The 17861-nt window shown below is 41.0% G+C and overlaps 1 protein-coding gene across 2 annotated transcripts in view; it reads left to right on the top strand.

The window, feature by feature from the left end:
• The first annotated feature begins 104 nt into the window (after positions 1-104).
• The window catches only part of pcbp4 (poly(rC) binding protein 4), a 246319-nt gene continuing 228562 nt past the window's right edge, over positions 105-17861 (top strand). For both annotated transcript variants that reach the window (XR_011693117.1, XM_071493224.1), the window contains exon 1: positions 105-408. The gene's annotated coding sequence lies outside the window, so the exon portion shown is untranslated. The remainder of the gene's footprint in view (positions 409-17861) is intronic.

Raw genomic sequence — 17861 nt, 5'->3', positions numbered from 1 at the left:
AGAACTACTTTAAATTCCTGTGACAACTGTATTTTTTATTTATTTATTTATTTTTTGTAGTTTAAAATTATTCCCCCCTAAAAAAAAAAAAAAAAAAAAAAGGAATAAAAAAGAAAACGCCCTGGAGTCAAACAGTTTCCCACCCTGACAGACTGTAGCAGCTTTAAACACTAACAGCCTTATTTCCTGTAACAATCAATGCCACAGTTTCTAATTGGATGGGGTAGCACCCCCCACCCTCCTCCTCCTCTCTGGTTTATTGTCACTGACAGTCGGATTATTCCCTCACAGTAGCAGCCTGCTCTCTCTCATCCTCCTCCTCCTCTTCTCCGTCCGACAATGCGGGCACCAACTACGGATTTATAATTTCTTGATCCACCCCTCCGTCGTTTGTTCCTCCTCTGCACGGTAAGAGAATCTCTGCTTCCCGATCGTATCGTCTCCTATGGTCTCTAAAAAACGTTTTTGTATGCGCTGCCTGGCTGAACCATGTGCACGTCAAATGAAGCGCGGGGGGGGGGGGGGGGCATCTGGAGTTAAAATTGTAGGGGGACAGACTCTCGGACCTGTGCAGTGAAATGTGTTGTTAGCAGGAGCTTTTGTGTAGTTGGCAGCGTGATTTTTGGCGGTGTCACTGAGGTGGTGGTGGTGGTGGAAAGGGCGACTGCTGGAGTTTTAACTTCCAGGGAACTGAGCTCTCTGCGGGCGCAGCGCCGGGACATCAGCGTGTGGCTCTGATGTGCGCTCAGGTGACCGGCTGCGTGCGACCGATCGCAGCCAGCGACCCCGACGTGCCCGCTGCCGGTCTCTGTCACACCGACAACCCGCGGCGTTCAGCCGGCGGCTTCAAAACAATGTGCCAGCGCTGTCAGTGAGACCTGCTCTCTCTCTCTCTCTCTCTCTCTGTGTGAACATTTTCCTTCAGACGTACATTAAACCTCACATTTTGGTATGTTGTCTCTGGAACCCCCTCCACCCCCAACCTCCCGAGTGCCCACCGTGCTCCAAGGCTGGGAGAGAGAGGATGTGGGGGGGGGGGTGAAACCTCCGATTAGTCATTGAAGCACAGGCAGAGCTGAGTTTATTTTTATTGTTATGGGAAATTGAATTAAGAAGAAATTGCACCCCACTCGTGGTGGGACACTTGAACCCCCTCCCCCCCCGGACCCCCGCCTTTCCCTCCCTTTCTCCAAAAATTTGGGTAGCATATGGCTCTGTCTTCCCTAAGGCTTGTCTTAGGAGACAGAAGAACTATAGTCCTTCTGCCAGTTGTGTGTGTGTGTGGTGGGGGGGGGGGGGGTTGATGCTGTCTTTTATGGGAGACTATGGCTCAGTAATTGGTAAGGTCTGATCGCCTCATGTTTTCAGGAGAGGGCTATAATACTCGGCTGAAAGTAATCCTGTGCAATACAGAGGCAGAGTAATCCTGTGATGTATTTTAGTGGGAATACTGGCCTATGCAAATTTCAGCTCCTATAGCAGACTGAATCAATGGAGATGCATAAGGAACCTGCAACGTTGTTCAGTATAGATCCCAACCAGCTTTCAGCTTGGCAGCCTGTAGTATAAAGCTATGTCATGTTTGATCGAACACTTGACAGACCTGCAGAGTTAAACTATAACATTAAATGTTATAGGGCTGCGACTAAAAATTATTTTCATCATCCATTAATCTGCAAATAGTTTTTTCTCGATGCATCATGTCATCTATAAAGTGCCTGAAAATGATTAAAAAAACTACTTAATTGTTTAATTAGTTATTAGAATACTTGCTGATTATTTTCCTGCTGATTAAGTAATCAACTGATTGAAGTACTGTTTCGAACTGAATTGTGACTTATTAAGAGTCACACTGGAGTAGGAATATGTACAAATGAAGTGTCAGATTATACAGTATGAAACTATACAGTAATACAGAAGCTAACAGATAGAGAACAGAAAAATAATCACATTTTTTTTCTTTCTGTTTTGTTTCTTACCTGATGAAGGCCACAACAACCTTGTGAGGCCCAGCTCTCCCCAACGCTAACGCTAATGCTAGCCCTCCAAATTCAGTGTCACCAAAATCACAGAACAAGTTCCTTTTACTGCAGGAATATTATGGCAGATACTGGATTATGACCCTTTAATATAATGGACTGACTATGACTGCCAGCAATACACACTGAATTCTTAGGAGCAGGTAAAACAGGGAGAACTGAGTGAGACTGAAGTATCTGACACAGCCTATTGTAATTAGCTTTTCCACCAACATCATCTGTTTTTATGGGTTGGACACAAGTTTACAACTTTTTCCTCGCTGAGAGCAAATTTATTAGGTAAAAAGCAGAGCCCTTTTTTGTCTTTACAAATGATTCATATTGAATGTGTGATTGAAACTCTTCAAATGCAGATTTACTGTCTGATATGACAGCAGTGCAGAAACATTGTAAAGGTGGCCTTGAGATTTACAGAATATATGGCCAGTTTCCAGGGGGGAAATCCAAAAACCTTTTCTGCTGGTTTAGTTGAGAATTTTTTAAGAGATGTTGTAGCAATAACTGACCTTACCTCATCCTGGTATCACGTCTCCACAGAAAGCTGCCGGAGCCGGTTCGCTGCTCAGCAGCACCATGGTGATGCATCATATGTGATGATGACCTGAGTCTGGTGCAAAAATCTGTCATCAAAATCAGAAAAGTGCTGTAATATTGATTGTGTAGAGCTTAATGCAGTTTGCCCTTAACAAACTAAGATGAGTGGAAACTTTTAAACACTTCAGGGTCTAATTACTTTTGGCACCAACAAGGTTTCTAGTTGACACAAGAAACTTTAAGTTCATGTTTTGTCAAAGTCTTAAAACAATACGCATGAATTTCTATGTACATTGAAAGTGGGTCATTCCACACCAGCTCACCTATGACATCCCACTTGCCCAGTTACATGTTACATGAAAACATGTTGCAAATCACCGGTAGGTTTGTTAATTGTTCAGAACAAAATTCAACCGAATCCAAAGAAAAATAATCAATTAGCAAAGCTAAAAACACAAATACAATTTAGCTCTGAGGGCCAAACATTACAAGTTTCCATGAATTTGATAGTTTAAATTAATTTTTTGAGAAAATCCTTGACATGAACAAACACGCACACATTAAATTGAAAAAAAAAAAAATTCTAGAATACATCTAAGTTTGTACACTTAATGTAAAACTTTTTCCTGAAGAACTACTTTTGAAGCCTTGATTTCAAGGAATTGTATTTATTTATTTTCTTTATTTAGAGCAGTATGTAGTGAAATGTTCTATTGGTGATACTGGGAACAGACAACACATGCTGAGACATCTTGGGGAGAACACAGGGAAGTTTTTTGAGATGAACTGAAAATTCATTGTTTTTATTTCTGCACTGAAAATGGTCAAAAAAGCAGATCCCTTATTGCCCAATGAAGGTGACTAATTGCTGCAGCTCCAACCATTGTGTTGGAGCTGAGTTTCAAAACTCTACACACAAGCCACATAAGACACAACTCATGGCGATATTCATCTCACTTCTGTGTCAAAATGAAGCTCTGCAATCAAAACTTAACAATTCTTTTTCAAAATGGCACCACAAAATGGTACACACATGCACCATTTGAATTACTCTCCTGACCTTCTTTATACAGAACACTGCCGTCTTCTCTTCGTTTGCATATCTTTATTGTAATTTTCTCATACTTCAAACACAAAAATGGAAATGCTTCAGAAATCAGTTTACAGTATTTCGTTTTTACAACAACAATAAAAAAAGGAAAGAAAATGAGTAAGTTAGGACAAAATCCACCCTGAGGAGGCCGCCTGGCAGTTCTGTTGGGAAGGCAAGGATGTCAGTGGTTAGGTGTTTTTATACAAACTGTACATACTGTACTGTCATACTGTACACAGTACTGTAACATCAAAACTGTATTACTGTACATATATTCACAGCACTACCTCTATCTTCTGTTCACTGAGGAGCATTGACCAACAGTGTGGTTATACTACAGTATTTTGTAGGGCTACATTGTATTGTAATGTGATGCAGAATCATGTGTAATGAATACAGTACATAGGTACAGTCTAGTGTAGAAAGTTGAATACATACAATACCTGCTCTCCAGTCTAAATGTTTGTATAATTGATGCCACTGTGTAGCAGCTGAGGTTGGGCTGCACTCTCTGCCCAGCCTCCCTCATTGTCTGGCCATGATTTATGACGCGGTCCACCAAAGTGGCCCTAATTTCGTCAGAAATATGCCTCAGTCTTCTGCCTTGTCCTACTCCTCTGTCTTTGTCCTCCTCGGCCTCTGCCTCTGCAAAAAGGTGAGCTCATCTGAGGACTATTTGTAGTGCTAAGGCTCTGACTAATTGGTTGTTCAGTTTTCTTTGTAAGTGTTTTCAGGTGTGTGCATGTTATGCCAATTTTCAGATGTCTTATGCATTGTGAATAGAATTGTTCTCCCAATAAATACAAGAGTGTTCATTCATGAACGAAGTGTGTAATGTAAGAAAATGTGTGTGCTGTTTTGCAAAGGTGGTGCAAATGCAATGCAAGCAAAGTGCAAAGTAGAAAATGTGTTTGTGTTTTCGGTGCCTTGTTTAAGGTATGGTTACAAGAATGTAAGGTTTTCATGTTTTTGTCTAAGCGTCCATTTTCAGTGTGTAAAAACTGTAATTTCTGCGTGTTGGTATTTTGCTTCTGTGTTGGCCAATATTTAATCAATACAGGCAAACTTCTAACAGCTGTCCCTACCCCTGCTCCTGCTTGGCGCCAGGCCCAATATGATATCTTTTCTTGGGGGCCAAAATGACAGGTGGTGCCCCTGGCTCCAGGTGTATGATGAAGGGGACATGTGCCTATTATGACCAAGTGGCGACTTCTGGGGCTGAATACTCAAATCAACTTAAATCAAGTTTTATTTTTATAGCGCCAAATCACAACAAAAGTTATCTCAAGGCACTTTCAAGACTAATGTCAAGAATAATGAAGCCTACATTGAACTACAGTTCCTCTAATTGCCACTTGAGGCTGGCACCAAAACAGAATCACCTCAGCTTACAGAAGTCACTGAACGTGACCTCTTGTCTGTGTTGGTGGTGTTCGTGCCTTTTTGGAGGATTTTTAATTGACATAGCACGAGGAAGTCTGTGTTTCTGCATTTTGAGGATGAAATTCTAGTTTTATTTGTAGCACTAATCAGCAGGTCTCATTGTCTGCCCTCACCATACTCGGCTTGTTAGTTCCATTTGTTAACTAGCTAATTAGCCAGCAAATTAATTACCCTCGGGTTAGCCTTCAAGCAAGACACCGAGACGCCTAGCTGTGCTAACGATGCTAACGGGAGCGAATGCTTGATATTTAGCTGGGAGTTAGGTGGAGTCAGGCACTGTCGAGATGGCGACGGTGGAGCTGCTCAAAACCGCTCTTCAGAAACCTATGGGTGACGTCACGGAGGCTACATCCATCTTTATTTACAGTCTAAGATTTGTGAGGAGGAAACTTTCTTCTGCGTCCATCATGACTTTCTGTACTGTTTTCTTTATTCTGTGGCCCACTTAGGTGAAAGCACAGGTTTGCTCTCAGTGCACCACGTGCGCTCAACTAAACATCACAAGCTGCATATCAAGCAGCCACATCAAACAGGCCAGTGATGTTGCCCCCGTCCACACAGCTTTAAAAGGGAGAGTTTAGTGTGTCGTTGGGTTCGTCGGCTGATTGTGCACATGTGAAGGGCTGCGCGTATGTGTTTATGCGTGTGTGTGTTTGTCTGAGAGCGAGAGCCTCAGAGTGAGAGGGGTGGGGATTTAAGGAGGCATACTTACATTTCAAAGTAATGGCCTATTTATAGGGCAGACAAACAGCGGCGCAGCGAGTGAGCAAGGAAAAAAAAAAGTCCAGTGCCTATGGCCTGTTGTCGTTGTAGCATCGAGGAATGCACCAGTGGTTGTTGTGATAAGGATAAAGTCGAGGGGTTGTTGGCATGGCTTGTTAGAAACGCACGTGACCATGCATGCCAGTATACACACACACACACACACACACACACACACACACACACACACACACACACACACATATATACATATACAGATACAGACAACAAAGGCTGAGTTCCAGCACATACACAGACATGCATGAGCCGAAATACCTGCAGACACACACACACACACACACACACACACACACACACACACAACTCCATTTACTCACAGTGATTACACAGTATGGTTGAAGTGTCACACAAAGGCCAACACACAACAATGCAGCGCGCACGTGCACATTTATGGGATTAATGCTAATTTATGCTGTTTTCCTCAACACTTTGGAGTTCAAAGATGATAGTGAGCTCTCAGCCCTACAGCTGGGGAAATGCAGCATGTCTGATTGTGTGTGTGTGTGTGTGTGGCTAATCGCAGATAGATGATAGATAATATTTTATGTATACATGTTTGCTTCAGTGCCTGTGTATGTGTGGGATCAATTGTAGATTGCAGGCTTCTCTTTGTAAACTTGTGCGTGTGTTGGCCCCGACATATACGTACGAGTGTGATCATCAAAGACCTAGATATTGATCATAGCTTTGCAAGGATGGCAGCAGGGGCTCGAGGCTAACGATGTGACTGCTTTTATACATGCTACATGTGAATGAACCTGGGCAATCGCAGCTCCGCTGCATGTGTGAGTGCGTGAAATGTCCGTGACAACCTCAGATTTCCATGGAATAAAATGGCCCAGGAGAATTCAGATGAAAGCTGTGATTCTTGTATTGACTATCCTGATTAAGTCAACTTAAGTCCTGAGGGGGAGATGGAGAGGCAACTGGGACATGGGTGTATATGATAACGAGTGAAGGCAGACTTTGTGTAAGGCCAGCAAAGTTTCAAACTGTTGTGTAGCTCTGACGTGCAGCGTATTCTGTATCGAAAGCTTTAAAAAGGCTATAATCAGCATTTTTATTTCAAGTACCAATCTACTTGTATTAAAGTGGTCACTTTTAGTTATGAACTCTCTGCGGTTTAATGTCTTTGACTTCACTGTTACTGATTTCCAGCCTGCAACTTTACTGTTCTGGTTCACTCTCACAGCGATGGTTTTGGCAGCCGGCAGATGTTTTCTGAGCCTCTGTCCAGCTACAAGTTAGTTATTGTGAAATGTGTTACCCCAGATATAATGTATTAATTAGCTGTAAAGTTCGCTATGGATCAATACATCAAACAGCATCATTTATGTTAAACATTGTCTGATGTTCTCAAGATTAAAAAAAAAAAAAAAAAAAGAGAGAGAATTTGACATTAAAAAGGGTTGAATGCAGGTTGGTTCAATGTGTAGATTTTGGACCTAAAAGTAAGTCTTCTTTAGTTCTTTTTAACTGTTTCTTGTTGTATGTCCCTTTTCAGTGATATAGTTCTAATATTCTTCCATAATAGTAAAAAAAAGAAAAAGTCTTTTCAGGCATATTTTATCTATGTTTCTGTACTTTTTACTCACAATCTGCCAGTCAGCAGAATGATTCTGCAATATATGATCAATTTGCAGTGAGGAGCTGACGTGTAGCTTTCACGACACAATATGTAGTTAAATGAACTTTAATTTTCAGCATCTGTTTCAGTTTCTAGTCAGGCATACTGTTATCTGCTGTGTGTGCCAGAAACTCACGTACTGAAACTCAAACACCCGAGACAAACTTAGATGTTGAGCTGGCGATTTTAATGAGGCTGGTGGCACCGCAGGGATTCCTGGAGGAAATGCTTTAATTTCTATCTTGAGTATACTTTTAGAAATAACTTGAAATTCAGCCTCCAAATGATGGAAGCTTTAGGACCGTGTCAGAGTTTGCTGGGCTTTGAAACCAACGCTGATCGATGAGTCTTTTAACAACACAGCCTCGTGTTTGGTAGCATGGCATTTTATTTTAGCTTTCCCAAGGATTTCCTGTCTTTTATTCCATATTTCAATCCGTCCATCTCTAACTTCACGTTTCATGTCTGTATCCTGCAAACTCTCCCGTGACTTCTGTTCGCTGCTGCTGATTTTCATGGCTCTCTCTTCCAATTTTCTTCTAAGAAGCCAGAAAATCTGACACTCAGTGGCGTGCACAGGTACACTCTCCTTTCACCTTAGTTGGTCACTGTCTTTGCTCCTGCATCGACTATCATTCTTACAGCTGGAAGATACAGAGGGTGGCATAATAAGAGAGATCACAGGCAGTAGAGTGTGTGTCAGTCTGTGTGTGTGTGTGTGTGTGTGTGTGCGTGCGTGCGTGTGTGTGCGCGTGTGATACTCTGCACCATCAAATTGTTAAACTGCAACACTGTGCAATGTAATGTAACATCACAGCAATTTATGGTAATATCAGCACACCACAAAATTCACCTGAAATTGTATTCTTATTCCGCTCTGTTATTGTGTTGACCCCCTGCAAAATGGGAAATCATTTAATTTCACTGTTATTCCATCCATAAGTTAACACAGTGACAGAATGTATGACTATTTTGGTCACGGGTGTCAAACACTTTCTGTAATAAACATCTCATTTGTGTCTGTTTTGGGGTCATTAATGTAAAAAACTTTGAGAGCCAGTGTTTTAAAGCAGCTGGCATTCTAGAAAATACTTGACACGACATTATGTTTTTATTGCCAGAAAACGACAGAACGAGAATAAAATAAACGTACATTCAGGCGACACTTTATGAAGTTCTTGTTTCAACAACTATGTTTCACTTAACTTGCAGGTCCTCCAGAGCTACTGTAGCTATCAGCTTCTGAATTATGCCCCTCATCAAAATGTGTTGAACATTTGTGCAATTAAGACTCATTTTGGTTCTGACTTGGTGCATCAGCTCTCACATTAGCCGCTCCTTTACTGTTACCTGTCTTCATTTTGCACATTTTGTAATGTTTTTTTTAATGGGAAAGGTTGGAGTATCTGTCACACAGGCTGGCAAACCAGAACAGAGAGCTGAAAATAGATCAGATAGCTGCAGACTGAGGTGTTGATTCTCAGTGGGCTCAGCAGCACTAACAATGTCACAATACAGACATTTTACTCTATTATTATAAAGATACAGCTTAAAATGACTAGTTTGCATTGCAATACAATATCCACATTTGTTCATTTGACAAATGGTCGTAATAATTATGACGGGAGCAAAGGGAAAGGTGCGGTGACGTAGTTTATAGAGCGACAAAGTCCACATCAGGAGGAGGTTGGGGTGGATGGATGGGTCAGTAAAACACAGGAATATGACACAGGAGGGCGGTGTTCGATTCCCATGCGAGAGTAGTGGTTTACGTTGTTATTGCTGATGGCCACTGTTTCAGGAGACACTCCCATGGGTGGTATCAGAGGGTGGTTGGTCAACTCTGGTCAAATTCAACTAGTCCTCCAACCTGAACAAACAACCAACCCACCACCAACTCTGATCAGATTCAAATGATGCTGAATGTAATCCTGATTGGTACAAGTATGTGACATCACCAGGAATTACAGGAAATATCTCATTTGATGTGAAAACATAAAACTATCTCCAACTTTTGCAGAACTGTTCAAATGGGATCCTGTCACTCAGAGTGAGAAGCAGAAAAAGGAGACAATGGATGAAGCAGAAAAATGTGTTTTAAGTGTCTTAACAATCACTTAAGGAAAAACTCAGGGTCCAGATGCATTATGGGTGATGTAGGATATGAACCCTAACCAGAAAACCAACAACAACAAAATGCAATATAAACTGACAGTGCGTGGCAGAGAGGACAACATGCACAGCGTAACACAACATGACACAACTAACCATGATAGCATTACTGTGCAACAGTGTAAAGTGTAACACTACACGGCACAACACAAGCCCTTCTGTTGCAAAGTGTGGTAGGACACGGCGTCACACATCGAAACAGCAATGCAGCAAAGCAAAGAAGCTATGAAATAATGCAACGCACTGTAGCAGTGCAACACAACACAACACAGCACTGCGCTGAGAATAGTGGCATCCAGACCTGAAGCTCATATCCAGCCCACTGCTGAAGAATGGACGCATTGTTCACATCAGCAGAGCCACGGGAAAAACAAAATATTTTCCACGAAATGCGCCTCTTACGTAAGCTGCCCCCTCTTTTATTTTTTTTTGTCCTCCTCATGTTCTCCCTCTTGTTTTCTCTCTTCCTCACTGGAAACGAGGTCAGCATTAATTGAAATTCAGACACCTATTAATTAGTGAGAGGATTTCTTTCTCTCCCTCTGTCTCCTTTTCTCTCTCTCTGTCTGTTTTCTCTTCCCTCCGTTCTTCTTCTGTCTCTCATACTGTTTCGTAACTGTCTCCTCTTGAATCTCTTGTGTTTCTACAGTCCCACACACCTTCCTCTGCCCTCCCTGGTTCCCTCACATTCGGGCCCCCTCTTCATGATTGCCACATTCATTCTGCTCCTGGATCAAGCTGTTTTGGTTGACGTCGGCACATGCAGCTTTGAACAGCCGCTCTCTTCGGGGGGTTGCACGAGTCATTCTCCTCGGAGATGGAGTTGGCTCCGGATTAATCCACATCAAGTCTAAATCATGCACAGCCTCGGTTTCTCAAGCTGTGATCTCCTGATTATTTATTAGACAGCCAGTCGGCTTGTTGTCAGGCAATTTGTTAATTAAAGTAGCTCGGGTGGACTGAGTGCGTGGCGGACCGGTGGATGAAGACAAGCGACAGAAAATATTGATGGTTGTTGTGATGGCTCGGCAGCTTCAGCAGAGGTGGAGAGCTGGAGTTACCTTGTCCTGGTCTTACCTCAGGTCTCCTCCATCTTAAAGGATTCTCTGAACTACACACTGTAATTGCTGTAATTTATTGTCTCCTTTTTCTTCTCCACCCTGTGATCTCATTTAGCTGTACCAGTGTCCTTAATCTTTGTTTTGATGCCTCTCTTCTCTGTGTTGTCTCAGTGCTCTATTCCCTGTACTATGTCTCCTCTGCGTCATCTCTTTCCACCTGTTCACAATTGACCAAAGGAAAAAAAAATAAAAAATCTAACTGCCCTTGAAAATCTCAAAAATGTTGACGGCCCACACCCAACCCTGTAACAATGAGGATAATGGCTTCTGAGAGCACTTTCTTTTTTTTTTTAAATGATAATGATCGAACATTTTAGGACTGAACTGAAAGCAGAGGAGGCTTATTTTTTCTTTTTTGATTGACAGGGGAGATTCGATTCACCATCTATCTCTTGACTCTTCTTCTTCTCTTGAATTCTTCCTGCTCCTGAACAGCTATCCATTACGAGACTCCAGTTTATGCTATGGATGTTATGTCTTTTGTTTTATTTTTAGCAAGCAATCAGACTGAGACAGCAAACAAGTATACAATGTGCTCTGGCCGGCGTATCACAGTGATAGGCTTTGATATCAGAAGAAAAAAAAAACTGACATTTTTACATATTTTTTAATGTTTTTAAAGATCAATTTGTTTTAAAACATTTAAACAGATTATTTGTATTCATATTTCTATGTTTTATTATTACATTTTTTCACCAAAATGGCACTCTTTTGCAAATGATTTGTCGGCCCACTTGCAACATCTACATGGCCCCCTTGTGTTTACAGGCTAGGAACCACTGTAATAGACTATAATTATATTTGCTGCCTACTGACTGGATTGTTCTTGCTTACCAACAGGCCTGCTGCTGCACATCAGCGGCTTAAAGCTTGTATCAATAGTTCTTTGTAGGAAATGTCCAAAAACAACTACTGTATATCAGTTCTTTCTGTGGAAATCATTACTCAACTAAGAAACCCAACAAAAAAACAACAAAAAAAAAAACCCAAAGCCTTACACTACCTTCAGGCCGCTCGGCATGCTGTGCAGCACTGTCTGCACATAGTCCTAAATATCTCATGATTGTCTGTTGTGTGTGTGTGATGTTGCCCTGTGGAAAAAAACAAAAGCAAAAAAACATTCCCCTCGCTTTTTTTCTGGTTTATTGCCTTGTGTTTACATAGAATATGTGTTCTGAAATTGTGTCCCCCGGCTTGGTGTAGTTGAAAAACATGTCATCGTTCCTTCCTACCCTCTTTTTTCTTACTTTATCTGGTGCAAGAAAAGTTGTAATAAAATATTTTGAAGCCTCATGTTTCCTCTAAAGCTTTTGTCGATATTTTCGCTGCAGAGTTCCATTGGTTCCAGTTCTGAGTGGAGTTGAATGAAGCACCAGCCTCGATCATGTCAAAGAAACCTTTTGATGGTATTGACTGGAGATATGGTCGCTAATGGATGTGAACACTGGATATCATTCTGCCGTGTGCAATAGCCAGCTTCATAAAAATACACTCAGAGATGGTACGGCTCTGAAAGTTCTGTCCTCTGAAGTGTGTGTGTGCGAGGGAGCCGGACCTTTGAGCTGCAGAGCCTGAAGGAAGTCCATGAGAGAGGTAGAGAGCCTCTTATCCTAATGGAGTCAAAGTCTCCAGAGGAAGCTAGAGAGAAAGGCAGAGGGAGGAGGCAGGGGGGGATGCAGATGGCAGTAGGAAAGGAAGGAAGACAGACAAAGCTTGAAAGAAAGGAGCAGTGATCACTTGCATTACTGTGTATCTGTGTGTGTGTGTGTGTGTGTGTGTGTGTGTGTGTGTGTGTGTGTGTGTGTGTGTAAAGACAAGTGAGAGAGAGGTGAGATACAGGAGGAGAGGAGAGAGATGGGAAGGAGCCAGAGAGTAATGGCGGCGGTGAGCCATCAGATAGTGAAGGTTGGAGGTTAATAACTCACAGTGGTGAACAGTGGAGGAGAGAGTCTCAGAGGAGCAGGAAGAGAGGTTGTGACGAGTGACGGTCGAGATGTAATCCAGTAAGAGGAGAAGGGCGTGTGTGAGTCTGCATGCTGTAGGAAGGTAACGACACAGCTGGCTCCTACTGTGATTTAGTTCACTTGCAGTACTTTTAACAAAAGTTAAGATATTCTACTATGATAGAAGAAATTTCATTGGTAATTCCTCATTAGGTATAAAATTTTTTATTTTCTTATCTTTTTTTTTTTTTTTTTTACATTTTTCTTAATAGTAGGTTTTTTATCCAGATGGGTGTTAATCAGAGATTTAGGTTACTTAGAGAAACTTTCCCCTTCAGCAGACATAACAAACTATGCACATACATCATTCTGCATAGTGAAGCTAAAAAACGTCCAAGTGGAGGGGGACTTTAATGATTAAGTAACTCGCATAGTTTTACAAGCCCCATCTTCTGAAAGACAAACCACTCAAAGAATCCTGAATAGAAAAGTCTGTTAAAAACAAATATGGCCATTATATGACATGTCCTACCCCTCCCCTGAAACTGACAATTGTCTGGTTTATAACAGCCAGTATGAAACCAATTGTGTTGTTCCAATGACAGAAGCACGAAGGAAGTTAGTGTCGTGTAGCGTAGTTTTTGGGGCAAATTCACCAAACTTTTTAAAGGTCCCATATTTTACACTTTTCTAATGTTTTTTTTAAGTGTTGATATCAATAAGAAGATACTATATTTGTTAAGAACCAAAAAATGCCTCAATGTAGTTTTAAATCCTGGAAAGTTGGAAGGGTGGGTCTGGGTGGGCTTGGGGCTGAGAGCAGTGACTGCTTTGTTGTGACATCACAAAGTCACATAAGTCCTGAGAGCTCATTTTAAGGCTCAGTATCTGAATACAGGCTGTGTGCATTTCTTTGTGGACTGAGCACTTTGATACTTTCATTGGTTTTAATATAGAACCTAGACCTGCTTTAATCAAAAAAGACTGGAAGTTTCACTTTGTACAATATGGGACCTTTAAGCAGTTTTTATCAGATTTGAAAGATGATTCCATACATGAGATTTTTATGTCCCAGGGACCATTGAAAGTGAGGTTATGGCTCACTCCCCATTTATTTAGATAGGAGCCTGGTCTTTTTTTTCAATATGAGGAAAAATGTCACTTTTGACATCAGATATTGGCCCAAACATGGACTAAACCTAATCAAACCAACAAAACAAAAAGATCAGGAAACAAGCTTTTATATGTCAGTCTGATTGGCAGTTACAGACCACATAGTTTGTCTATTAATTTGGACAACTTGTTTGTGTAAACATTTGAAGCTGTGCTTTGTGCTCCTACATTGAAAACAGAAGTGAGAGTTTATGAGAGTGTGTAAAGCTAAGAGAGACAGAACAACAGAGCCAGGGAACAAGAGTGTGTTATCTTGCAGATGTAAAGCTCTTTTAAGGTCCTCTGTTCTGTTTCACAGCACCATTTTATATCACAGGGCACCGCAGTCTACTCTATCTCTTATTTTGGCACACATCAGCAAGTTTGAGATTTTTGAAGCACAGTTTTCATAGCCTGATTCTCGAGGCTCTTTGTGAAATGGAGTCTTGTTATGTAGCTGGCAGCTAGCAGCTTCAACTGCAGCGAGAAGGGCATTTTTTCCTGCAGAGGATGAGGGCGTAGCGTGTCAAATTATGCCTGAGCCCCCACTGTCTGCACTATAAGACAAACAAGTCAGTGTTTTCAGCAATAATGTCATAGCGCTATTTTAGTGCTTTGTTTGCATTATAGCATATTGAGGCATGTACAAGAGAAATTTCCATTTGAAGTATTGTGTATTTGTGTCACAGCAGGGGTTAAGAGGGATTTTTGCCCAGACCGTTTGTGTTTTCCTCTGCTTCAGCGCCGCCTCTTTGTGAGCAATGCAATACGATTTTCCTACCTATTTTTTTTGTATGCAATCCCCCTTTGTTTTCCTAAATAACTGCATAAAAAAAACATATTCACATTTGGATGAGCGAGCAGATGTCATCTTTTATGTTGGCTAAGATGCTTTTTTATGGTATGTTGACATAGTGTGTGTTGTAGGGAAAAAAGCTCATTGTTCAGGCCTCAAAACAAGATGTTGTGTTATGTTATTCTGCTGCTTTCTCTGTCGTCCATGCACCGGCTATTGTACAGTAGCGTTACTTAAACACCAAATGCTTTCAAGAAAACAGATCCTGGTACAGTGAATCCTCAGGCATGTTGCAGATATAGTATGAGCAGCGTAAGCCATTACAACAGTTGTTTGCCGGAGTGGATTTACATTTCTGTTTAAAGAAATCACACGCTCTTCTCTCTTGTGTTATCTCTGTAAGCAAACATCAAATAGGACTCCAGTTTACTTGAGGTTCTTGAGTCCCTGCTGCTTGGCCTATAAAGTCAGCCGTGCTCTCCTGTCATCCGCATAATCGAGTTGAACACGAGCACGGCTTTCTCATATCTAATGTAGGACCAGGCAGCCACTCAGATGCTCACACAGCCATGGGATCTGGGTCAAACAGCCTGGGCGATAAGACAGAAGGGGACAGCTTGCAGTTTTGTTTTTGTCTTTTGAAGTTAATACAAGTCGCCGTGCCCCGGAAAAATGTCAATAATGTCAAAATGTGTTTGTTAGTGGAGCAGCCTCACTGCACGGAAATGATCAATCCAGCGTTTGCCAACAATTTTGTCCTCACTTTGTCTAGCCTGCAGTCAGTTTGGACTGTCAAGATGTAACAGTGAGGAGGATGACTGGAAGAAATCCAATGTTTTATTTATATATTTCTGCAACGTTCAAATAAAGGGACACAGACTGGATCCTTTAGGATTCAGAGATGATACATCATAAGCTTTTTTTCTCAATATTTATTATAAAAAAGGAACATGTTGGAACATATTGAACGATATCACATAAAATGTGGTTAATTTCTGGTGTACTGTTCTTTCCCCCAGAAACACCTCTTCTTCCTTAAAGGTATTGTGTAAAGTGAGATTTTTTAAAATTATAAAGCCGGTCTAGGTTCCATATTAATACTCAAAAAGTGTCAAAGTGCTCAGTCCACAGAGAGATGCACACAGCCTGTATTCAGAAACTGAGCCTTAAAACGAGTCGTCAGGGCTTCTGTAACTTTGTGATGTCATAACAAATGAGTCACCGCTCAAAGGCTCTATTCTGATTGGTCCACCAGCTGTTGTTGCTAAAGCTCCAATGAGGAGATGTAAAACTCCATTTTTGATTTGTTAAATTCACAAATATCTCTTCTTATGGAGATCAACACTTCAAATAAAACTCAGGAAACATGTGAAATATGGGACCTTTGCAACAATGCACAGTAAGCAAAGCAGTGAAATAAAAGTCACACTCATCAGCCTGTGTCCAACAGCAACAACAAAAAAATTGATATCATGAAAAATATTGCGTTTTGCAAGAAATAGATATTCAATATCATTGCATATCGCCCCAAGCCTACTACCAGGACAATCAGATGCTCTGTGAAAAAGGCTGAGGGTCCATGTTATTAACAGATGGGTCCACATAAAGGAAAAGAAAAGATCCTAACCGGTTGCTCTATTTGTTTCACTAGGCTAGGCTGAACAATCATGTCAGAGATGGTGTTTGGCTTCATGACAGCTAAACTGGAGGAGCCCTGGCTCTCCCTCCTGTCTCACCCAATCAATGAAATAAAGAACAGAAAAGGAAAGAGGTGCAGGTAAGAATAGAGCGGAGCAGAAAACAGCCCTGTCCATCTTTCAAATATTCAACCAAACAGAAGACAGAGACTGTATGGACTAGATTTGATCGAATGAATTAGCTTAGCTTGCGATAGGCCAAGCGCCATGCACATTTATGCACAAATATCCCAGAGGCAGCCCATCACAAAAGTATTTGATTTAAAAAAGTTATTGACTTATTAATCATGTTTTAAAAAAAAAAAAATCTGAACACGTTGTATGAGGGGTAAAGTGCTTACACTGCTATTTTCATATGGTTCCAATGTTTTTGCTAAAAAAGACAGAGGTCATTTCCTCCCTGTAGTCCTTCAGTCTTTTTTCTCTTTGTGAGGTCTGCTTCTTATGTCGTGTATACTGAACAATAAAATGTAAACACATGCAAATTTTGTTTTTTTTTTCACGAAATGAAATAAAAGATCTTAAACTTTGTCAAAGCAAACAAAACGGTTTAAAACTGTGTTTAAATCATCCACCCACCTGACAGGTATCAAGATGCTGACTACACAGCATGATTGTTGACCATAATAAAATGCAGTTTTATTTAAAAAAAAAATAAAAAAATTATTAGGCACCAAACTGTGGTTTTCTCATGACTTTGGGTACAGACGTGCATTTTTTTGGAGGGTAAGGTCATAGATCAAAGCCGTAGCCCTCAAAATCCATAGTTCAGTCCCAAATAAATGTCTTGTAGAAGATAAATAAATAAAAAAACATAAGGTACTGATTTGTAGGGTTAGGGTTCTGATCCATGATCTTCCCTCGAATGTTTCTAAATCCTGATTGATCCATTGATGCATGTTACATTTTTCCAGTCATTAACTAATATATGTTTTTACATATATTAGTTTTAAATCCTATGTCTGAACTCATAGCATCACAAAATTCCACCGTTTGTGAACATTATCAACAAACTTCTGAAGTTTGAATGGAGTGGAGGATGTTTCGATGTGGCGGTCGGCACTCTTATTTCCTGAAAACCCCAGGACTGGCTGCCTTTTACATGTTGCCTTTAAGGTTAGGATGAATGGAGCTAGAAAATATTCACTCTTAACTGTGAGCAGCACTGGGTTTTTTCCAGCTACACAATATCAGGACAAATAAGCAATAAATGCATTGTTTTATGATAACAGTGTCAAATCCAGGGAAGAATTGTCTGGAGTGCTTACGTTGGGTTGACACATTTACATATGTGCTTTCCTTATAAAAAACGTAACAAATTGCATTGCGACCGCTGGGCTGCCTTAATAAAATGCCTGAATCAAATCTGCACCTGTTGGTGCCACTATGTTATCATGGTAAAGCAGCCCGGCTTTTATTCACCAAGCGTCTGGGAGTGGTTGTTTTCAATCAGATGAAGCT

Source organism: Trachinotus anak, unplaced genomic scaffold (assembly GCF_046630095.1).
Source record: "Trachinotus anak isolate AG129_WGS33_773 ecotype Australia unplaced genomic scaffold, CSIRO_AGI_Tana_v1 ptg000013l, whole genome shotgun sequence".
Classification (NCBI taxonomy): Eukaryota; Metazoa; Chordata; class Actinopteri; order Carangiformes; family Carangidae; genus Trachinotus; species Trachinotus anak.
Note: the sequence above shows the minus strand (reverse complement) of the source record. Positions and strands in the feature narration are given on the sequence as shown.